Here is a 6,436-nt window from a genome sequence, read left to right as displayed (position 1 = left end):
GGTGGTGACATTTCCAGGAATCCCCGCCAGGCTCCCTCCTCTCCGGGTGACTCTCTTGGAGAAAGTGCGAGCACAGGAGCGGTGGGGTGGGGGGCAGGCTGCACTTGTGTGTGAAGTGTGCAGAGAGGGGTAGGGACGGGCGCGCAAACCCCGCGTGTGCCGGTGTGTACCTGGGTGCACGGGTGGGGACCGCCTCCGCGATGCCCAGGCTGCGCCCCAGAGATCCGTTGGCGCTCTGGCTTGGCTGTCACTAGTCAACACGGTGGGACAGCGTTTGTTATTTTGACCCTGAGACTCTATTGGGCTCCTCTGCAAAGCCGGCCCTAGCGTAGGGATTCTCGCTTCCCCTTTCTCAGGCCCCTGCCATGGGATGTAGAAGTGTGCGTGTGGCTTTGGGGAGCCTGGCCAGGAAAGGGGTACATGTTACACCCTCCAGGCTAGCCTGCTAGCGTCCCGCTTTGGAAAGCAGCTCCCGCTGCCCCTGACGCACACTTCTCTCTCCAGCGCAGGAGCTGGGGTCTTGGGCTTTCTGACGCTGCAGCTTCTATTGTTTATCTCTTGTCTGACCTGAAGGAGAGGGGTCTTCAGTGGCCCCCCTCCTCTCCCTGTCCCCACAACTTTGAATGCCGAGGTCCAAGTAGACCTTCTGCCACAGTTAAACCCCAGGGTCCCTGCGGCTCAATGGTGGGTGGTCTTTGGGCTGGTTCTTGTAAACAGAACTCGGGGAGTGTGTGCAGACATGGGAGGCTAGGCGAGGGACGTAGTGGATATTTAAAAAGAAAAAAAAAGACCTTGCAGAGAAATGTTTGGTACCCTGCGGTCAGAACGACGCCACCGGGCGTTTTCCCAGGAAACGGGGTGCTCTATTTCCGCAGCTCCCACTCCCCGGGGGATTTCACAATGGCTAGGTGGTGCTGTGCGTCCTTGGGCACTGATATCCTGGGGGTCCCAGGTTGCTGGGGTCCCCGCTTTCCTACCTGATGTGGCCCACTAGGAGGTGCTTTGGGCAATGCTAGGCTAGCAGTAATTCACTCGTTGGGAACAAGAGACAGAAAGGCATCCAGTGTCTATAGTTGCTCGATTGTGTCCCTGTGATGAACTGGGCTGGTGCGGGGATGGGTGGGGAGAGAGAGGAAGCATATGGCAAAAGCCTTGTGAGTCGCCACAGCTTGACTCACAGGTGCCCGTACTTCTGCGGTATTCACTAGCATGAATGCACCTTTCCACGTAACACCGTGATACGTCTTTATTCGAATGCTGTACCTGCTTGGTACCGGCTCTGGTCATAATACCTTCGATCCGACTGCATTGCTGTCAGCATCCACACCGATGCCCTGGTCCTCCGAATGCTGTCAGAGTTCATGGCCACCCAAGTAGAGAGCACAGTGCACTGTTATATTACCTGACACATCTTCCTCTTTCAGGATTCTTTCTTTCTTTTATAAAGGTCGCATGCTCTTCTGAAAATAACGATGCTCAAAGTAGGGCTATCCATTTTTTCCTTCTTTCCACTGATTCTTCATTAACGACATCTCCAGGCCAGGGGATCTGGAAGCTGTCGACACAAAATAAATGTCTCTGTGTTCTTCCAGTCAAGCCTTTCCCAATGGTTTTTATTTTAAATAATCATTTTATTAGGGGCTCATACAACTCATCACAATCCATGCATACATCATTTGTGTCCAGCACATCAGTACATATGTTGACTTCGCCTTTTCCAATGTTTATCGTGAGGTTGTTGGATCACATCCAAGATTTAGGGAATCGATTTAGGAAAATTAACTTTCAACCTTTGGGTCTTCACTCTTAATCTGCCAAATCTCTTCCTGAGAAAAGTATTCGGGGGATTTCTATAATGTGAGAGGTTTGGGTTGAAGAAAAAAAAGCTATAAAATCAAATAAAGTAAATATCTCACAAGAAGCTTGTGAATATTAGGAACTATCAAGGCAGACAGACTATGTTTAGGGAGCCCGGGGAGCACTGTGGGATCCCCACTGGACTATTACACCAAGGGCGGAGGTTTGAGACCACCAGCCACTCCTTGGGAGAAGATAGGGCTGTCTGCTCCAGTAATGGTCTACATTCTCAAGAACCCCACATAAGGTCGCTACAGATTTGGAATAGCCTCAGTGGCAGTGGGCTTCATTTGGGGAGGAAACTGAGAAGCCCTGGTGGCATAGGGGGTTACCCATTGGGCCAGAGGGTCAGCAGTTTGAAACCACCAGCTGCTCAGAGTAAGAAAGAGGAGACTTCTTACTCCTGGAAGATTGATAATCTCAGACACCCACAGGGACAGTCCCACCCTGTCCCATAGGGTCCCTGTGAGTCAGGGCCGGCACCATGGCAGTGAGTTTATGTTTAGAGAAAGGAGAATCTTAAATCACAACGTAATTGATGGTTCGGAAATTAGTGACTTCTAATGTAAATGTGATCCTTTAGAAACGTAATGCTTAGCTTTTCCAGGACGGGAGTGGGGAGGCAAACGGCATGGCCTGGACCCTGTGATGCATCTTTCCGGAGCCTGCGGTAACCATTCATTTGTGAGAATGCCTTTTCTTCACGTAGAGCAGCGGTCTCTTAGACTCGATTGTGCTCCCAAAGACCTGGGGGTCAAAGATATTTGCACATGGACTCATGAAGCCAAAAGCAATAAATGCCCATACCATTGGGAAGAGAAGACATTTGTCTTGTGTGGAAATGGATGGTGGGTTTTAAAAATGAGAAAATGTCAAGCATTAAAATCCAGTTAACCCTTGGACTTGCCATATATACTTGAGTATAAGCTGACCCGAATATCAGCCTAGGCACCTAATTTGACCACAAAAACTGCATTAAAAATGTGCTGAAAAAACTCGACTTGTACACGAGTATATATGGTATTTACAAATACCTAACAGTTGCCCAAATATCTAATCGTTGCCCTCTAGTGTAGAGCCCTGGTGGTATAGTGTTTATGTGTTGGGCTGCAATCCACAAAATTGACACTTCAAAACCACCAGCTGCTCCACTGGAGAATGACTGGGCTTTTTACTCCCACAAACAATTAGAATCTCAGAAACCTGGTTGGGGAGGCGGGGTCCGTATGAGTCAGCATCAACTCAATGAATCGATTGAGTTCTTGGTTTGAGAATAGTTGCCCAACTGTCTGAGGTGCTAGAGACCTTTGGATAAAAAGTAAGGAATGTTGGAAGAGGTTGGCGATTCAAAGAATAACAAGACTAAACTCCTGCCCACCTAGGAGGCAAGAAAGGGCCCGTGCTTAGCTAACTGGAAGCGTGGTAGGAAATACTGCGTGTTGGTGAAGCTGTGTTCCTGCAGTGCTGTGTGAGGACTTGTAGGACAATCCGGGAAACTTGCACTCGAGCTGAGACGGATCCAGGCGGGTTTTGGGCTGGAAGGGTAGGAAGGGCACGCTGCTAGGAGGGTCAGCATAGCAGAGGCCTGGTGGTGGGAACCTGTGTGCAGACACAGGGAACAAAGAACAGTTCACGCTGGCTGGAGCACAGGGAAGGCCAAGAGGTGTGAAGAGAGAAACGGTGAGGAGGCGAGCTTCTGCCAAGGCTGTGGAGCAAGTGGCAGGCCAAGCTGAAGAGTGTGGATTTCCGTCAGTGCGGAGTCGGGGAGCCTGAGGTTCCTGAAGGTTCCTAGGGATGAGAAGGAAGGCAGACATGATCAGGACTGTCCTTTGAAAGATGGCATTACAGCATGGTGTGGGATATGGTGAAATGAGAAACAGCAACAAACTGGTGGTCGGGAGACCAGGTAGACTCTCCGGTTGAGTCAGGGGTAAGAAGTGAGGCAGTGGGAGTGGGGAGGAGGGTCAGCCCCAGGACAGGAGGTGCAGGCATGGTCTGATGAGACATGGGGGGCGAAGAACAGGGAAGTCAAAGGTCAGGATCAGCTGAGAGAATGGTGGCTAGGTCATTGTCAGAAAGAAGGATGGTGACTTGGGCCCTGCCAGGTGCATCCCAGGGGAGGAGGGAGAATGCAGACACTGGGCTCTGCAGAGGTTCGAGCCTCAAAGAGAGTCACCATCCCCTGTAGAGGAGCAGTTTGGGGGGCCCTGGATGGCCCCAAAATAAAAGACACAGAGAGAAGAGCCGGGGACATGGACAGGCTGCTTCAGGAGTCGGAGGTGAAAAGGACTGAGATCAGCAGTAAACAGGAGGTGGTGGGAGTGGGGAGCTGTCATTGACTTGGGGACCCCCCCTCAGTCATACAGCACAGGCCCTGTGGAGAGGGATGACCAAGGAAGAGTCCCCAACCTGTGCCTCTAGCTTTCCTTCATCATCTCTGAGGTGGATGCATGCAGCAGTCTGGTTTCCAGGAGTCAAAAGGGGGACCGAGGCAGAGACAAAAAATGGCAAACAGTAAGGACCATCTTCCTCCCTGATACATTGGGTGGTGAGACGAAGAGAGGTCTGGGTGTATCGAAGGGATGGGAAAGGACAGGGCAAGTGATGGTTTGGGGATAGGAAACCTTGAGCCTCGAGGAGAAGATAGATGGAGAAATATAAGAATGGCTGCTGCTCCGTGGATTCCGATTCATGGTGACCCTGTAGGACCCAGTGGAACTGCCCGGGAGGGTTTCCGGGGCTGCGGATCTTGAGGGAAGCCAACCGTCCGACGCCGCCTCTTTCTCCCTTGGAGCAGCTGGTGAGTTTCAACTGCCAACCTTTCAGTTCATAGCTCGGCACTTTCACCGCGGTGCCACCAGGGCTTATGAAAATGCACAGGAAGGGTTAAATGGGTGGCATGAAGTCCCCCCAAAAGTGAGAGGGTCCCGGATGAAGACAAAGAGGAGTGCTGGTTCTGAAACAAACAGGGCTGCTGACATGGGGAGAAAGGGATTGGACCACAGTCTCATCAGTCAAGTCAAAGGAGAGGTAGGTGGGCTGAGACCACCGAGAGAAGAAGAAGACTTGGAGGGAGCGCCGTGGCAAGGAGCCCAAAATGGGGTGGGGTGGGGGTGAGATGATCCCCCAAGTCTGCAGGCCTGCTGCACTTGAAGAGGCTGACTATGTCGGAACCCATTCGCTCCATGTGATTTTTCTAACAGTGAGGTCTCACTCACTTTGTTCCCTCTGCCCTTAAATGAAGGTGACCAGACGTCCTGCTTTTGGCGGGACAGTCCCGATTTTTAACAATTTTTCCTGTGTCCCGCGGCGTTTTAAAAAAGTCCCGAATTTTGGAAAGAATTCATGACAAGCTAGGGTAGACGGTTTTCGGCTGCCATGTGGCTATTTCGCCAGGATAGGAGTTTTATCAATGGTGTCCCGCTTTTGTCCCGCTTTACCAATGTTACAATGTGGTCACCTTACCTTAAATCTAACCCAGAGAGAAACATGTTGGCTTTTAAATTATCTGAATAAAAGACTCCACTCGAAGTATTTTCAGGGAATTCTTTCTCCGGCCTCTTGAACATACTACCCCCAGGAGACAACAGCTCTACAATCATGGAAAACGTCCAGTATTTTAAAAAACACCAGCTTCCCCCAGGATAAGGGCGAGAGAGGACTTTACGAGGAAGTGTGAAGTTGAGTTTTCAGAATTAAAAGTCAAAGCTAGCACGGCACCTAACTCCTCATAAGCACACAGGAGACGTTTGCTGCAGGAATTACATGAATGGCTGTAGTTTTGTTGGCCAGCGACGGGTGGATCCAGACTCCCACGTGTGGAAGGAGAACTGCTCAGCAGACTGCTCCGGCTGGGACTTGACAAAGCACTCAGACCCCTCTCCGGAGGCATCTCTGAGTGGCTTTGAACCACCAACCTTTAGGCTCCAAGTGAAGAGCTTATCCACCGGTATAGTCGTTGCTAAGGTCTACAGTGTCAGAGGTGTCCTCCTTGTTGACAGATTGGCCGGTGGGAAGTTTGTGGTAGTATGGAAACAGTCATTGCCCATGCTGCTCTGTTTCTCTTTAAATAGGCATTGCATTGGCAAGTCCCTCCCACATCACACCACTGACTCGCTCCCTCCTCTGAAGAAGAGATGTGCAGTCACCACCCCCGTCAATTTCAGAACATTTTCTTCTCATGCTCGCCCTTGTCAGCGCCCCCTTTCCCCCGCCCCGCCCCTCCGTGCTCCTGGGCAATTATTAATCCATTGACCCTCTCTATAGATTTACCTATCCTGGGTTTCCTATACCGAAAAACCATACAATCCACAAGCAGGAGGCAATCAAAATAAACAACGACTAAACAAAACCTAAAACATCTCAATGGAAAAGAAAGCAGAAAATGTTAAAACACTGAAACAAGTTGAGGTAGTTAGTTTATTGTGCCAACGTGGCTAATAAACACACGTGGGGTTAATTGGATAAACACATGTGGGATTAATTGAAGGGCAGAGGGATAAATGGCTCAGTGAGCCTCGCCTTTCTAGTTCTCGGGTCTCTTGCTCTCTGATGGTCGAACCAGGGTGCAGCGACCTTA

This window comes from Echinops telfairi, unplaced genomic scaffold (assembly GCF_000313985.2).
Source record: "Echinops telfairi isolate 266 unplaced genomic scaffold, ASM31398v2 ScPeMD7_22;HRSCAF=79, whole genome shotgun sequence".
NCBI classification, from domain to species: Eukaryota; Metazoa; Chordata; class Mammalia; order Afrosoricida; family Tenrecidae; genus Echinops; species Echinops telfairi.
This window is presented reverse-complemented; position numbering follows the sequence as displayed.